The sequence below is a fragment of the Microcaecilia unicolor genome, chromosome 13 (genome assembly GCF_901765095.1).
Source record: "Microcaecilia unicolor chromosome 13, aMicUni1.1, whole genome shotgun sequence".
NCBI lineage: Eukaryota > Metazoa > Chordata > Amphibia > Gymnophiona > Siphonopidae > Microcaecilia > Microcaecilia unicolor.
In genome coordinates, this window is record NC_044043.1 from 102,602,980 (window position 1) to 102,619,861 (window position 16,882).

At 45.8% G+C, this 16,882-nt stretch overlaps 1 protein-coding gene across 3 annotated transcripts in view; it reads right to left on the reverse strand.

Annotated features, from left to right (window-relative positions):
- The window catches only part of IGSF21 (immunoglobin superfamily member 21), a 448,408-nt gene that overhangs the window by 389,760 nt on the left and 41,766 nt on the right, over positions 1 to 16,882 (reverse strand). The window contains exon 1 of one of the 3 annotated variants that reach the window (XM_030222238.1): positions 11,895 to 11,947. The exons of the other annotated variants lie outside the window; for them this stretch is intronic. The gene's annotated coding sequence lies outside the window, so the exon portion shown is untranslated. Of the gene's footprint in view, positions 1 to 11,894; positions 11,948 to 16,882 lie in introns of those variants that run through there. 3 annotated transcript variants of the gene reach the window in all.

Consider the following 16,882-nt stretch of genomic DNA (forward strand, 5'->3'; position numbering starts at 1 on the left):
CGCATGTGTATGCTCGTGTAGAGCTGGTAGGACTGGATCTTGGACACGAGCATAGAGGAATGGTAGGCCTTCCTCCCAAAGGAGTCTAAGGTTCTAGCGTCCTTGCCCGGGGGCGCCGAAGCATGTTCCCTAGAACTCTTAGCCTTCTTTAGGGCCAAATCCACAACTCCAGAGTCATGAGGCAACTGAGTGCGCATCAGCTCTGGGTCCCCATGGATCCGGTACTGGGACTCGATCTTCTTGGGAATGTGGGGATTAGTTAATGGCTTGGTCCAGTTCGCAAGCAATGTCTTCTTCAGGACATGGTGCAAGGGAACAGTGGACGCTTCCTTAGGTGGAGAAGGATAGTCCAGGAGCTCAAACATTTCAGCCCTGGGCTCGTCCTCCACAACCACCGGGAAGGGGATGGCCGTAGACATCTCCCGGACAAAGGAAGCGAAAGACAGACTCTCGGGAGGAGAAAGCTGTCTCTCAGGAGAGGGAGTGGGATCAGACGGAAGACCCTCAGACTCCTCGTCAGAGAAATATCTGGGATCTTCCTCTTCCTCCCACGAGGCCTCACCCTCGGTGTCAGACACGAGTTCCCGGACCTGTGTCTGCAACCTCGCCCTGCTCGACTCCGTGGAACCCCGTCCACGATGGGGGCGTCGAGAGGTAGACTCCCTTGCCCGCATCGGCGAAGCTCCCTCCGCCGACGTGGTCGGGGAGCCTTCCTGGGAGGTGGCCGTGGTCGGCACCGCACGCGGTACCGACGTCGGGGACCTCAACCTGGGCGATGGGCCAGCCGGCGCCACGCTCGACGGTACCGGAGGCGCAAGCACCGCCGGTACCGGAGGGGTAGGGCGCAACAGCTCTCCCAGAATCTCTGGGAGAACGGCCCGGAGGCTCTCGTTTAGAGTGGCTGCAGAGAAAGGCTGAGAGGTCGATGCAGGCGTCGACGTCAGTACCTGTTCCGGGCGTGGAGGCTGTTCCGGGCTGTCCAGAGCGGAGCGCATCGACACCTCTTGAACAGAGGGTGAGCGGTCCTCTCGGTGCCGATGCCTGCTGGGTGCCGAATCCCTCGGCGACCCAGAGCTCTCGGTGCCGACACGGGGAGGAGACCGGTGTCGATGCTTCTTCGATTTCTTCCGAAGCATGTCACCGGAGCTCCCCGGCACCGACGAGGAGGACGTCGAATCCATCCGTCGCTTCCTCGGGGCCGAGACTGAAGAAGGTCGATCTCGGGGGGGCTGTACCGCAGGAGCCCTCAGGGTAGGCGGAGACCCACCCGAGGGCTCACCGCCACCAGCAGGGGAATGGACAGCCCTCACCTGCACTCCACCCGATGCACCACCGTCCGATGACATCAGCAGACGAGGTCCTGGTACCACCGACGTCGATGCAGCTATCCGATGTCTCGGCGCCGATGCAGAGGCCCGATGCCTCGATGCACTCGATGCAGGGGCGGCCGAGGAAGATGGTCTGGACGCTGACGACGTCGATGCACTCGAAGATCCCGGTGCCGATGCCGACGAAGAGCCCAAGAACAACACGTTCCACTGGGCTAGTCTCGCTACCTGAGTCCGCCTTTGAAGCAGGGAACACAGACTGCAGTTCTGAGGGCGGTGCTCGGCCCCCAGACACTGAAGACACGACGAGTGTCGATCAGTGAGCGAGATAACCCGGGCGCACTGGGTGCACTTCTTGAAGCCGCTGGAAGGCTTCGATGTCATGGGCGGAAAAATCACACCGGCGAAATTTGAAGCACCAAAATTTAGAGGGAGAAAAATCTCGACCGAGGCCAAAAAGAGGCCTACCCCGACGACGAAAGAAAACTTACCGGGGCAAAAAGCTGGAAGTACGGGGAGGATTTACACGAAACCCGGCGGGGGGTTTCCGGAGCACTTCCCGACTAAGAGAAACTTTCCCGAAGGAAAAAAACACGCTCAAAATAAATTGGACGCGCGAGGTCGACTTTCCGGGGCTCGACACGGCGAAAACACGACCGTACCGAGTGCGGACAAAAGAAGACTGGCCGGCTCGAGCCGGTTTCGGGCGGGAAGACGGCCGCGCATGCGCGGTGCGCGCGGGCGCGCGAGGGCTAGCAAAGGACTTTGCTAGTGAAGTTTCCGATTGGAGGGGCTGCCGTGGACGTCACCCCATCAGTGAGAACAAGCAGCCTGCTTGTCCTCGGAGAAAGCCCCTTATACAGAATATACTGTGTTGCTGTTTATTTCTGTACTCTAATGCTGTAAGGTTTACTGGGATTCTCTTCTACAAATTGAAAATGTTAATTTTATCCATAAAGATCATACGCTATAACTTTATCATTGCTTTTACTTCCTTTCCCGGATGCCCCACTCTCTGTTAACATAAATAACAGGTGGAGGTTTTTCATTGATTTGTTGCCTGCACTTAGATTTGATAAAATGAGAATTTAAATCTCGAATCCATATTGTAGGGCCAATATGAAACATTTGAGAGGCTGACATGTACAAGACTAAGAAATTTGAACTTGCTTCCAGGGCAGACAATGCCTCCCCCCCCCCCCCCCCCCCAAATCATTAAGAAATGGGTCTGTGCCGATGATTCAACAAGTTGCATCGCAAAGAATGACGCAAAGAAGCGGAATGAATGAACCACTTTGAAGCCATCTCTCCCACACATTAGCTGATCACCCTTCAAGAGAATCTCGGCCACTGGTGCAGGGATTAAGCATTGCAGCAGAGCTCTCAAAAGTCTTTTACATAAGTACACAAGTATTGCCATACTGGGAAAGACCAAAGGTCCATCAAGCTCAGCATCCTGTTTCCAACAGTGGCCAATCCAGGTCACAAATACCCGGCAAGATCCCAAAAATTTACAAAACATTTTATACTGATAGATTTGGGAAAGGTAGGAGAGCAACTGCCATCTCATTAAACTTAATTGGTCTCTACTTTTCCTATAAAAATAGGAAGCATCCCTTTTACCCCTCAGAATGCAGTGATCATGGTCTCATGATGCTCTAAGCCTGCTTTTCGAACTTGCATTTGTGGCTTCCAGTCTTTTATAGTTGACTAAAAGAAGCCAGACTGTAAACTACAGGCTTGTTATGGGATGGGTCGGGGGGGGGGGGGGGGGGGGGCTGAAAAACCAGCACTCCAGCAAAATGCCCCATGTCTAGGCAGCATCCTTAGGCCTCCATATGCCCAAGTGGATTTCTTCAGAAGCAGCCTTGCAGCCTCTCCTGGGGGAACATTACATCTCCTTTTCAGTATGAGGATTTTCTACATCTCTATCATCCAAGGGTATAAGAAACATCACAGACTGTAGCAAGATAAAGAGGCACTTTGGGAGGTAATGAAACAAAGAAAGTCACACATATGACTCATTGATTGCATCCCTACGACATGTTGAAAAGATGTGAGAATTATGAGAACCTTTTGGTTTCTTGTGGTGTGAAATATTTTATTACCAAAGCACTTCACTTAAGAAGAGAAGACGGCAGTAGCACAGTGACAAGCAGCTGATTTAGCAGAGGAGGAAGCTCTGATTGGGGACATTATTCTGTCTCAGGCCAGGATGTAATGAGCTGTGCTATCCCGTAATACGATGCTTTACTTCCCATTCCCATACCGACCTTTTTTCCTGACTTAGTAGCATTTGGTAACACAGAAATAAATCAGAAATAACCTACCACTAAAGGGTAGTGTGATGGTCATGCAAACTGCATGTAAACACGGAATCTGAAACTGTTCCCAGCAGTTTGATTGGAACCACAATCCCATTCCCTGCTGCTGAAAGCCGTTATCGGCTAAGAGTAGTACAAGAAGAGACAGATGATGCGGGGGATGGACAAAGGTGGTTAATACTGAGAAAGGCTGGGAATGGGGGAGCGAGTGATGCTGGGGGGGGGGGTTAAGGGTGGGAAAAGAGAGCTGATATTGGAAAATGCTAGGGATGGAAATGGGGAAAGCGGTGGGTACTGGGGCTAGAAGGAGGTGGCTAGAGGCTGATAAGGAGGACAGGACGATAAAGGGACTGGGCTGGGAGAAGAGGGGTGAGGATGGCAGAGCTAGGCTGGGGCAGAGCGAAGCAGATAGTGACTGAAGCTGACAGATGCTAGGAGATGGGGTTGGGGAAGGTGGCAGATGTGAGGGGAGTGAAAAGGAATAGGAGGGCAGTTCTTGAGTGGGAGCTGGAGAACTAAGGGCATATGCAGGGGAGGGTGAAGATAGAGAATCAAAGGAATGGATTCTGGGGTAAGGAAAAGGAAAGACAGGGTAAATGAATATTGGAGAAGGAGGCGGGTGGGCAGGTGGTGGGGAAGGGGAAAAGAAGATATGGTGGAAGGAGTAGAGAATGGATACTGTGGATGGGGAAGATGCAGGAGATAGAAAGTGGAGATAGAGGCAGAGGGCTGTGAAGAAGGTGAGAGAAAGTGGACAGGTCTTTGAACAAAGGTGAGACAGAGTGGAAATGGGAGAGGTAAAAGTGAGAATGAGAGTCTGGATAGGGTGTAAGATATAAGAAAGAGACTGGAGGAGAGAGAGAAAGTATTTCAGGAGAGGCCTGGGAAGAGTGTTTGGGTAGAGGAAGATGAGAAATGAAAAGAGGAGAGGGCATGAGGTGGGGGGAGAAAGATGGATGGAAGAGAGATGGGAAAAGGCAAGAGGAAAGGGTGGGTGAGGAAAGGAGAAAAGAAGAAGCGCTAAGAGAAGGATGGTGAGGAGAGATGAATGGAAATAGGCAGAAGTGGAAAGGAGGGATAGAGTGGTGGTGTGGAGAACTGAGAAGCAAAGGGGATGAAGGAACAGAGAAGGGAAAGAGGTTAGTCTAGTCTTATCTACATTAATCCAAGAAATCTGCACTGGTGCTAACATCTTCCTTTATTTTAATGTTTTTCATTTCTCTACTTTTTAGTTATTAATTCATTTTTCTTTTTCCAGATTTTCTCATCCTTCTAATTTCTAAGTTTTCTACTTCTGTTACCCATTTTATTCTCTTAGGATGGAAAAATGAAGCGTAAATGCTGTTGCTATCTCTTGTTTAACCTATATGGTCCATTTTCCCCCTTTTCCTTATATATTTTTTACCCTACCTCTACTCTTCCATTGTTCGTTCCCCCCGCTCTTCTGCTCTAGCTCCTTCCACCCCACCTCCTCTTTGAACCTTTTCTAATTCCACTATATCTTTTTTGAGATACGGTGACCAGAATTCAATGCAATACTCAAGGCGTGGTCACACCATGGAGCAATAGAGGCATTATAATATTTTTGTCTTATTTTGCATCCCTCTTCTCATAATTCCTAGCATCCTGTTTGCTTTCTTGGCCACCGCTGCACACTGGGCAGAAGATTTCAGTGTATTGTCTACAATGACATTTAGGTCTTTTCTTGAGTGCTGAGTCCTATGATTCGGATTAGTCTTCTTAATGTGCATCACTTTGCATTTGTCTACATTAAATTTAATCTGTCATTTGGATGCCCAGTCTTCCAGTTTCCTAAGGTCTTCCTGCAATTTTTCACAATCTGCATGTGGTTTGACAAGTTTGAATAGGTTTGTCATCTGCAAATTTAATCACCTCACCTGTCATTCTGATTTCCATATCATTTATAAATATGTTAAATAGCACCAGTCCCAGTACAGATCCCGGCAGCACTCCACTATTCACCCTCCTCCATAGAGAAAAATGGCCATTTACCCCTACCCTCTGTTTTCTGTCCAATAACCAATTCTTAATCCACAGAAGGACATTGCCTTCTATCCTTTGACTTCTTAATTTTCTCAGATTTCTCTAATGAGGTACTTTGTCAAAAGCTTTCTGAAAATCTAGTCATACTACATCAACTGGCTCACCTTTATCCACAAGTTTATTCATGCCGTCAAAGAACTGAAGCAAATTGGTGAGGGAAAACCTCACTCGGCTGAGTCCATGCTGACTCTGTCCCATTAAACCATGTTTGTCTATGTGTTCTGAAATTTTATTCTTAATAATACTTTCCACTATTTTCCCTGGCAGTGGAGTCAGGCTTACTGGTCTGTAAATTCCTGGATCACCCATGGATCCCTTTTTAAAAATAGGTGTCACATTAGCCAACCTCCACTCTTCAGGTACTATGGACAACTATTTTAATGACAGCAGCAGACCAACAATTTCATGTCTGAGTTCTTTCAATACCTGGGGGGTATATACCATCCGGTCCAGGTGATTTATCACTCTTTAACTTGTCAATTTGGCACAGCATATCTTCCAAGTTCACCAAGATTTCTTTCAGTTCCTCCACTTCATCAACTGAAAACCATTTCTGGTACACGTAGATCTCTTACATTTCTTCTTCCATAAAGACCGAAGCAAAGAATTCATTCAATCTCTCCCTGAGTGCTCTTTTTACTGCTTCCTGATCTAACGGTCTCACAGATTCCCTCGCAGCTTCCTGCTTCTGATATACCTGAAAAAAGTGTTACTATGAGTTTTCATCTCCATGACAAGATTTCATATTCTCTTTTAGCCTTCTTTATCAATGCTTTGCATCTGACTTATCTACAGCCCTGAATAAACTGATTGCCTGTCTAACATCAAGAATTGGCTAAGCACAACAAACTTTGCTTGAACCTAAGTAAAACTCAGCTTCTCTGGGTCCCTAACACAAGTTCAATTTACCTATCCGTTAACCCTATTAATATTGCGTTTACTACAAATTTGTATATTCTTCTTACGACTTTGTAATTCTTTATATTGTTACTATGTAAACCGCATTGAGCCTGCCATGTGTGGGAAAGCGCGGGGTACAAATGTAATAAATAAATAAATTGTTTTTTAAATACTTTTACTGCTGTAATTGCCTATAGCTCATGTTTGATCTATTCTTACTGTTGCTTCTTATTTTCCTCATTCAGATCCTTTTTCCATTCTTTGAAGGATTTTCATTTGGCTCTAGTAGCCTCTTTCACCTCTTCTTTTAGCCACACTGGCTATAGTTTGCTCTGTTTTCCACCTTTGTTAATACGTGTAGTACATCTAGTCTGGGCTTCTGCGATGGTATTTTTAAACAATGTCTACTCCTTTGCAGCCAATCCTTTCAGTTTGCAGATCAGGGACCCCAATTGTGGAAATCATTACCACTAGACCTCAGCTTGAAAGGCATTTCCTCACTTCCAGGGGAAAGGAAAGACCTGGCTTTTGGGGTCTTTACTGGATCAATTTCAGTAGACTAGAGTTGTCTCAAGTACTGGGAAACTGAGATGTCTTGTTAACATCTTGAGGTTGCATTTGATTGTATTTTACGTAGTGCTGGGTACAAATGGGAACCTGTAACATTGTTTGGCCATGTTTGGTGAGGTGTGCAATCAAGTATCAGAATAAATGAATGAAGGTTAATAGAGAAAAGAAAACAGAATAAGAATATAAGCCAATGTTTGACATGCAGAGGTCAGGCAAAAGCACAGAGATGGCATCGGCCTGTCTGCTCTCTACCTTCCCATGCCTAAAAGCTGAGCTCAGTCCAGCACAGGCAGCTGCAAAACCAGCACATCAGCCTTTTGTTATCGCAGGGACACACTCAGCACAAAGGCTGGGCTCTGGTGACCTCATTCTCACTCTTCATTTGCAGCAAGATTCTCATAGCAGATAATTGCGCAGCCAAGAACCTGCTTGAGATGTAGGTGCTGAAGCTTCCTGTGCTTCCCGCGTTTTAAGAACACATAAAGTACAGATAGAATCCTTTGCTTTTTGGCTGTGTTCAGTTGCAATGGAAAAGGCAATGAACATCTCCCTTCCCCGACATGCTGCTACCAGAAAAGACAAGGATATAGTGCCCCCAATTTAATCTTTATTAATTTATGGATGAATCCCTGCAGAATTTAGGAAATAAACACAAAAAGAAAACAAAGCTCCCTAATCCCATCCAGAATGGTCTGCAGGAAAGGAAAAAAATCAATCGCCGTTTTTGTTTCAGTGAATGATTAGCACTGGGGACAGAGAGAGCCCTGGCTAGTTTAAGTCAGATGCTGTACTCCTACCCTACAGCAGCTTCTGTTATTTTGGCAATGAGACCCCTACTCAGCTCTGTTAGTGCACCTCAATCCCCCCCCCAAGCTATGTCCCTTACATTCTGGTGGATTTTCTGCCAGGTCATGTACCTGAAGCTTTCTGAACTGTGTTTTTTCTAATGGCAGGAGGTGCAGCAGGGATCCGGCTATTTGGGGCCTTTCTGAAGACTTGGTGGGTCAGACTGATGGGGAACCATTGTGAAAACTAAAAAGGTGGGGGAGGGGAGGAAAGATGCAGCCCATGGGGGCCTGCCTTCAGGGTTCAATCAAAGGGTATGGGGTGAAACCAGTGACTCATTAAATCATAATGTCCTTTAGTAGACAGACCTGGTATTTTGGAAAGGTCCAGCATTAAATTGCATGGGCCCTTCCAGCCTCTCCAAAACTTTCACCTCAGCCCCCTCCCCAGCCCATGGACCGGTAGCTGCTCCTCTCTCTAAATCCCTCCCCCCTCCTTCTTCGGTGTACCTCAGTGGCACGCCCAGCGAATGCAGTAGCTCATTTTCACTGCCTGCATGGACCTATAGGCTTTCCCTCTGCCATGTCATTGCTTTCACTGACATCACTTCCTGCTTCCTCACTGATGCCAGACGAAGACATAAATGATATTTTTAGAACCTACTAGGATACCCTAAATATTATCAATAGTGAAGAACAGCTTGAAAGAACATTATACCTAGATAATCTAAATCTACCCACAATCTCTTCCGATTAGCATACACTCCTGAATGTCTCTATAAATACTGAACTTCAGTTACCGATACAAGAAGTGCACTACAAAGGCACCAGGCCCTGATGGCTTTTGCACTGAATTTTATAAGATACTCAAAGAAACAATTGAGCCATCTCTGGTGACTATGCTCAATTATATAATATTAAATTAAAAAATGCCAGACTCTCTACAAACAGCCCAGATGATAGTGTTGATAAAACCTGGTCGATACTCTCTGGATCTGTCCTCCTACCATCTTATATCATTACTAAAATTATTTTTTTAAAAAACAACTTTGCCTGGGTATTGCCCTCATTGGCTGATGAGTCCCAAGTTGGTTTTGTGAGAGGACGAACAGCGACAAAGAACATCAGATCAATTCTAGCATCCCTGGAGATGGTCCAAAGACAGAGCTCACCTTCTCTGCTCATTAGTTTTGACACAGAGAAGGCTTTTGACCACATCTCATGGGAATTTTTATTTTCTGTCTTGCGGAAATATGATATAGATAATTTTTTTTTAGGGATGTAGTGGGAGCCTTGTAATCAAATCCTCAGGCCATTATGAGTGTGAATGGGGTATGCTCAAGACCCTTTAACACAAGAAGTGGAGGAGTGGCCTAGTGGTTAGGGTGGTGGACTTTGGTCCTGAGGAACTGAGTTCAATTCCTACTTCAGGCACAGGCAGCTCCTTGTGACTCTGGGCAAGTCACTTAACCCTCCATTGCCCCATGTAAGCCGCATTGAGCCTGCCATGAGTGGGAAAGTGCAGGGTACAAATGTAACAAAAAATAAAAGATTTCTTCCCAGATTTCTAAGTTGTTACCCACTTAAAGTAAAGGTTTTTCTCTCTGGACTTTCCTTGCCTGGGACGGTAAAATGAAAAGTTTATCATATGTAAGTGATGGTACTCTGACTCATCTGAGTGATCTTTTTGCATATTATCAGCTGTTTCATTATCTCTCTTCCCTAGGTTTGGAGGCTTTGCTTGCTAAACACAGTAGTAGGTTTAGGAAATTTTTAGAGGGAGCAAAAGGGAAAACCCATTGGTATCTGAAGTACGTGGAGGGCATCTTTGATATGACACCTAAGTTAGATTTTGGACGTTGTGCACTAAACATCCCAAATCCAAATAGAAAATATGGAAAATAGGAAGTTACAACAAAGGAGGGCGGGACACAGTGAGGGAAGGCCGAACGAGGTGATTTGCTTCTTTTACATGCAGACGCGAGGCGCTGCACTGCCGCTTCACAGATTTTTAGTAAAGGCAGGGTGCCGGGTGGCAGGGAGAAGAGGGCTGTTGTCTGTCCACAGAGCTGATGGTAGATAGGTGGGGACTGGGTCGGGGGGGGGCCTGGAACTGGAACTGGGGTCTGAGAAGGGGGCAGGAGGGAGAATGGGTCTGGGGCTGAAAAGGGGGAGCCCTAATGCAGGCATGTGGATGAAGGGGACTGGAACTGGGGGCTGAAAAGGAGGATAGGTGGGATAAGGGGGCTAGTACTGGAACTGGGGACTGAAAAGGGGACAGGAAGAAGTGGCTGGGGGCTGAAGCTCGAGACTGGTGGGAGGAAAGGGCTGGGTCTGAAACTGGGGACTGGTGGGATAGTGTTTTGCTAAGCTAAGTGCTATTACCACATTCTCTGGTAACAGAGTTTAGTTTTAAGAAAAGATAGCAGAACTAGTGAACTAGAAAAGGTGCAGAGAAGAACAGCCAAATGTCCTCTATGAAGAAAAGATAACAGAGGAGGAGTATTAAGTCATAAATGGCATAGAACAATTTGATAGCTCTCCAGCGGGACTAGAAATAGGGGGCTCCTCTATGTAACTAACCAGTAGCAGACTGAACATGAGTTCTAGAAAATATTTCTTCAGTCAGTGCAAAATGAAACTATGGAATTTGGAGCAGGAGAATGAGGTACTGCCTGGTAATATAGTCAACTTCTTGCTCGTTATAATCATAGGCATCGCCACCTCCCTCTGTCATAGAGTGGGGTGCTGGGCTCTCTGCAGTATTGATCTGACCCAGCACAATAGCTGCTCATGTCCTTACCTTCCCGCTATAGCTCTGGGCAACTACAGTATTAAACCCTGATCTGTAGACTACACTATCTTTGGCGCCTGGAACCCATCCAGCCCGTGTCCTTCAACTTTCCTTCTGTTTGTGACCTCCAGGAAATTCTTAATGCCAGCCAGTCCTTCTGTCATCAGCACGGAGCTGAGGATGGAACCCACCTCTGCAGTACACATCAGCTTAATACCATGTTAAAATGCTATTAACACTCTGACCAGACAATTAAAAAAAACTGTAATTAAAATTCCTCCTCCTTCACAGTGCAGGAGATTAAGCTGGAACAGTTAATTACGCACCTCTTACCTTCAGCATTTGCATAAATATGAAACTGCTCTTATCAGATACACCTCTAATTACCTATGTACTGCGGCTGTAGTTACCAGCGGGCATAGGGGACTGGCAAAGAACTGGTAGAGAAGGGAGCAGGAGGAACCCCAGCCATGACAAGCAATGAAATACAGAGACACAGAAAGAGTACCGGGGAGGGGGGGAGGGGGGCGCAATGAAAGTGGACATCGGGTACAGGAGAAAACACAAGAACAGCACTGATAAAAGAGGTGCCAATGGAAAATGATTATTCTGTGAATCATGTGGAAGGGGAGAAGATTTTCAAGTACCGAGCAATGTAGTTGAAGACCAAGAAAATGTGGCAGAAAGATACAGAAATATTTCTCATTGTACTGGGTGCCAGTAGACTGATTAAAAGGAATTTTCAAGTACGCTATGGTAACATGAATGAGACCAGGCCCCGGAGCCAGGATAAACTGGAATCGCAGAGAGGGTTATAGAGAACAAAATAATATTTATTTTAGCTGTCAGGTAGGGGCCCTGTTTAATTCATAGGTGAGGGAAGGGAAGAAAACCTAAAACTAGCCTTTAAAGAATGTCCTTTCATGGCCCTACTCCTGCAGGGCCACAGCATATGCTACAGTCTCTGAGCAAGGTAGCAAATACTGCTGAGCTCTGGCCTCTCTCTGTTTGGAAAGGGCCTACCTTCCCCAGAGTACCAGCACAATTATTAGCAGTTCACAAAGGCTGGCCTACATCTGGCCAGGGCAAAGGTATTAGTTAGCAAGATTCCAAGTTAAACTCGGCCTACCTGACCATCATGGCTGCCATTCAGGTATAAGCAGTCGGGCAGGGCTGCTTCCCTTTGGACCTCCTTTAACCTAGCTGTGCCCTGAGCTTTTATACTTCCTGGGCCATGTCCTCCTGGCTCCACCCCTCCGTTTCACCTCTCCCTTGGGTGGTTTGTTTATTTTCTCCGAATCTGCCTTTGCTAATCAAGCAGCGGAAGCAGTGGCCCGTCTCATCTCTCTCTGGGCAAAGTTACATATGCCCTCCAAATATCTAGCTTTCCCAACTTTGAATCTGCTCATGACAGGCTTACACCATCAGGCAGTATGGACTCTTGTAATTAGAAAGGAACCCAGTATGTAGTAGATATAATAAGATAGTTTATTACAATCTTACCAATGGTAATACAGGTAGGTTAAGCATTCACATAATGGAACCGCATATCATGGCACGTCCTCTCTCTCTAGCCTTCTGGAGTCTCCCTTCTTCTTCTCATCTCGTCTCGTCTCGACTCGACTGAACTAATACTCCTCAAACTGCTGCTTATATACAATTTTGGCCCTATTCATTTCAATAGACCCCAGCTGTCTCAACTGGGCTCCTAGTCCTTATCAGTTGATCAGAATGACTTCACATGTTCCCAAACCTTCCTGTAGCCCCCCCCTTTGGATGGTCCCATCTGGGGTGCAGCTGACCCAGCACTATCTCTACGTAACCATAGCAACTCTTGCTTATGACGTCTTGCAGGTGCCAATCTCAGGATTGTTTATAGAGTAGATTGCCCCCACCCTTGCCAGTTCAGCACTTGCCACAGTGAAATGTAACTGTGTCAAGGGTGACCTCTGATTTTTACAAGCTAGCTCTCTTTTGTATCAGAGATGATTCTGATTTTAAGAAGCCTAGCTCTTATTATGAGCCATTTGCTTGCAGAGGCCTAGCTCTTTAGCCTGAGCCATTGACCTGTATTTTACTGAGAGCAAGGGCGGCCATATATATACAGGTTTTAAGGTGGTTCTAACACTGTGAGGGAGTGTCCTTAAGGGGGAAGGGACAGTGTCCTATAGATTCCATCACACATATCTTGATATGTTGCCTATACATGTTACATCTTATTAACTCCAGAAGGAAGCTCTCTTGAGTACGATGTAAGTTCTACAGTGAGCATTAGCAGTAAATTTGAGAGACTGAGCTCATACTCCATATACCTTGGCTTAAGAGTGAGAAGATCCTGCTCAGGAATGACATATACTGTACACAATGAGAGAAAACGACGCTTCCGTTTAACAAACTGCTTCCGATCCTCGTGTCATGCTATTTTGGCAATTATTAAAACAACCCTTTGCTCAGCAGCTTCACTTCCTCTGTCCCACTTGAGGGCAATCTCCAGGTGCTGATTTTACCCAGCCAGCGGCTTAGAGACTCAGGTAGAATCATGAAAAGATTGTCCTCATTATCGTTGCCATTCTAGTGTTCATGGCAGGAGTAATGAGTCTTGTTATTGTTTCATGCAAAATGAATGATTAACTGCACGCTATTCACCTTATATAAAACTAATTGTAGTAACGCATTTCTTGACAAATTAATGGCTGCTGTAGGTAATATTTCTTGTGATACCTTGTGATGGTTTGGGAAAAAAGCCAGGCATATCATGCAGCAAAGTCTTCAACCACAGCTACATAAAAACGTAAGAACAGCCATCCTGGGTCAGACCGATGGTCCATCCAGCCCAGTATCCAACAGTGGCCAATTCAGGTCACAAGTACATGGCAGAAACCCAAATACAGTATTAGCAAGATTGCCTATCAGCAGGAAATGAGGCAATGGCCCATCTAACTGGAAACTGGCACCAATCTGAGCTGAAAAAGGAGATAGGTATCCTTGTTTATAAGACGGCACCTTCTAAAACCTTGCGGATCCATTTCCAGAATTCAGAGAAAAGATATACCAAAGAGTCCGAACACAGGTTCTCAATACCAGAGGCTGGTGGGTTGCTTTGGGCTGATTGGGCCCTAGACCCTAAAGACACACTTCCCTTCCCAGACAGGAGAAATGGCAATCAGAACCCCTCCAACAGAACGATTAGCCTCCTGCCCCTGCTTTCTCCGATGCAGCTGAAATGGAAATGCTTCATCCTTATCCTATGCTTCAGCTGGTTTGCTGTGTTGGCGTATTCCTTCCCTTCCTCCCCTGTGGGGAAGTCTGAGAAGCTTTATTTGAATTACACAGGCCTCTGTTCAAGAATTCTCTGGGTCCCCAAATGGTTCAAAAACCTTTTCAAACTATAAGCCAAGGAAGGCAAAAGCCTCAGCCAGCCCTGATCACAGCAGTTTTTTGGATTTTTCCTGGGGGAGAAGAGGGTTATCCCACCAACTAACACTTTTCTTCCCCAGGTGGAGACACAGAGCGCCAAGTGAGTATGGGACCAATGGAGACTGCCCTCTGAAGGATCCATCTAGGTCATAAGTACATAAGTATTGTCGTACTTGGATAACCGAAGGTCCATCAAGACCAGCATCCTGTTTCCAACAGTGGCCAATCCAGGTCTCAAGTACCTGACAAGATCCCAAAACAGTACAATACATTTTATGCTGCTTATTCTAGAAATAAGCAGTGCATTTTCCCCAAGTCGATTTTAATAATGGCTTATGGACTTTTCCTTTAGGAACCATCTAAACCTTTTTTAAACCCCGCTAAGCTAACCTCTTTTACTACATTCTCTGGCAATGAATTCCAGAGTTTAATTACACGTTGAGTGAAGAAATATTTTCTCCATTTCGTTTTAAATTTACTACTTTGCAGCTTCATTGTGTGCCCCCTAGTCCTAGTATTTTTGGAGAGAGTAAAACAAGCAAGTCACGTCTACCCGTTCCACTCCACTCTTTATTTTACTGACAGTGAATAGAGCCACTGAGAGGGGCCACTCTTACCACAGTGTTGAGCTTATATGGTGCCCTGTGCTGACTGTAGGTGCCCTGGTATAGGGTCATATTAAAAATAAATGCAAATAAATGAGCAATCAACAAATCAGCACAGATATGGTTGTCTTGAGGTTTAAGACCTGCAGATGGCCCATTAAATTCTCATCCTAGTCATGAAAAATGGTCACAGGATATCACAGCTTTCCTGAAGTAGGATTTCATGTGTGTCCAGCTACTTCTCACTTCTGCTCCTGTGATTATATTTCAGCATCTCTGGCTCATGACTGCTGTGACGCAGCTACCAGTTGAAATGCAACCCAGGCTCCTTTCCAGAGAAAATATTGCTCCTTTGACCATTGGGAGTAACAATAGCAAGTTAACAGAGGTGGCTGGACGGTGAGATTCAAGCAAACCATGTTCGACTGCCTTCATTTTAACTGCGAATGACTTCTCCAAGGATTTTCTCAAGGCAGGAATGCTGTTCAGTCTCTTTTATAAATTAATTAGCTGCCACCTCCTATCTTCACAGGTGCAAAGCGTAATGGATAACTGCTTTATTTGGCCCTGTCAAGGCTCAGAAATATCATTTGCCCCTCTGGACAAAGCTATTTGTGCAAGCAAACTCTCCAGGCAGGGAGGCTATGCACTCACTGCAAACCACAGCTGTACAACATTCTGGCTAACCCAATGAATCCAGGCAAGTGGGATAATGCCGAAACACTGCTCTGCCATGGCAATCCATCCTTCCCTTTCCCACCTGAACAGCCAGCCGTTCATATTTCACTCTGCCATGGACCAGGCAGCAAGGTACAACCCAAGAAAATCATTCTTTAAAAATGTAAAATACTGATGCTGCTCCACATCTGCAAATCCTTTCTGACACTTTGCAGTTTTCTTCTACATACTAAAGTCTCCATTTATACCTGCAGGGCTGGGACTTGCTCTGCACCAGATAACAGCTGGAGTGTCTTTATGAGTCCCGACAAGACAAACCACATGGCCCAGTTTTAAAGGTCCCTCTGGCTGCTGCCTGCAAGGTTATTAAACACTGTTCTTGCACCAGAACAGCAGAAAACCTCTTTAGCTTTCTTTCTTTGGAAGTTTTCTCTGTCATGAAATTTATTTACTGCACTGTACCAGAGGCTGAAAGGGTTATAGGATAGCATCTCATACTGTAATTGCAAGACACTCAGTTCACCCCTGTACAAGTTTCTTCTCTCTCTGGCTCTATCTGTATATGAAAAATAGAGTTCCCATAGCTGGGGACCTCTAGTGGCTTTTCATCTTAATTTTAATCTAAATCTAGCCAAAATGTGGTCAGATTTAGTTTAAGAAACGTAAATTCTGCGTTTACATATAAGTACATAAGTACATAAGTAGTGCCATACTGGGAAAGACCAAAGGTCCATCTAGCCCAGCATCCTGTCACCGACAGTGGCCAATCCAGGTCAAGGGCACCTGGCACGCTCCCCAAACGTAAAAACATTCCAGACAAGTTATACCTAAAAATGCGGAATTTTTCCAAGTCCATTTAATAGCGGTCTATGGACTTGTCCTTTAGGAATCTATCTAACCCCTTTTTAAACTCCGTCAAGCTAACCGCCCGTACCACGTTCTCCGGCAACGAATTCCAGAGTCTAATTACACGTTGGGTGAAGAAAAATTTTCTCCGATTCGTTTTAAATTTACCACACTGTAGCTTCAACTCATGCCCTCTAGTCCTAGTATTTTTGGATAGCGTGAACAGTCGCTTCACATCCACCCGATCCATTCCACTCATTATTTTATACACTTCTATCATATCTCCCCTCAGCCGTCTCTTCTCCAAGCTGAAAAGCCCTAGCCTTCTCAGCCTCTCTTCATAGGAAAGTCGTCCCATCCCCACTATCATTTTCGTCGCCCTTCGCTGTACCTTTTCCAATTCTACTATATCTTTTTTGAGATACGGAGACCAGTACTGAACACAATACTCCAGGTGCGGTAGGTACGCTACTGCTGGTTCCCAAGAGTTTTCTCTGGGTTCATAACTCTTCTGGGTGATGAGGTACTGGAGTTTATCTCAAGAACCTTCTGGATTTCATATTCAGCATCT